Consider the following 1,143-nt stretch of genomic DNA (forward strand, 5'->3'; position numbering starts at 1 on the left):
ATGCTTGGTGGAGGGATGTTCGATGGAGGCGGGGGCGGAGACAGAGTAGTGGGTAGCTGCAAAGGAAGACAGAGACGAGAAATTAATATGAAACATTTGCAGGAATTATCTTGATATTAAGATAAACAAAATACTATATCGATATTCATAACAAGGACAGAGAACTGAAGAACAGCATATATGCATGACGTACATATATTTGTGCAAGTACCTTTGAAGGCAAGGAGCCAGAGCGTGGGGTTAGTGGTGATGGTGGTGACGGTGGTGGTGGCGGAGAAAGATAAACAAAATACTATATCGATATTCATAACAAGGACAGAGAACTGAAGAACAGCATATATGCATGACGTACATATATTTGTGCAAGTACCTTTGAAGGCAAGGAGCCAGAGCGTGGGGTTAGTGGTGATGGTGGTGACGGTGGTGGTGGCGTCAACAATCCCGGAATCATCAAAATTTGGTACCAAGCACAAATTGTGCTTAGTAGTGATGTGTCACATCCCCATCCAATTACTACTCATGTGAATTTGTTCCCACATTTGAATGAGTGGAGGGAATTTGACACCTTACTACTAAGCATAATTTTTGTGCTTTGTACCAAGCATACTCATTTTTCTCATATATATATATATAGTGAGGTGACATATTCTCATCCACTCATTGAAATCGGGACCCACATTCACATGAGTTAGGGAGTGGTTGAGAATTAAAATGAGTGGATGGTTATAGGAGACCTCACTACCAAGCACAAAATTTATGCTTTGTACCAAACATACCCATTTTTCTTCACTATCAAGCACAAAGTTTATGCTTTGTACCAAGCATACACATTTTTCTCATATATATACTAGGTTTTATGCACGTACAATGCACGTGGTTAAATACCATGATTAAATATGTTTAATTTATTTTCTTACTAAATTTTATTTCTCAGTTCTACTTCGATTGTTTTTGCTCACTTATATCTTTAAACTTTAGCTCTGTAATTATTTATTTTCTTTGATGTTTGTTTGAATGGGCTACACTAAATTTAAATTTTCATGATTGATAATTGAATTGCTAGAAAAAATATGTAATCTAAAACTAATTTGAATTTTTACATTATTTGGACCAACATGAAACAAAGCTTGGTTTGAGAAAGTA

Source organism: Asparagus officinalis, chromosome 2 (genome assembly GCF_001876935.1).
Source record: "Asparagus officinalis chromosome 2, Aspof.V1, whole genome shotgun sequence".
Lineage (NCBI taxonomy): Eukaryota > Viridiplantae > Streptophyta > Magnoliopsida > Asparagales > Asparagaceae > Asparagus > Asparagus officinalis.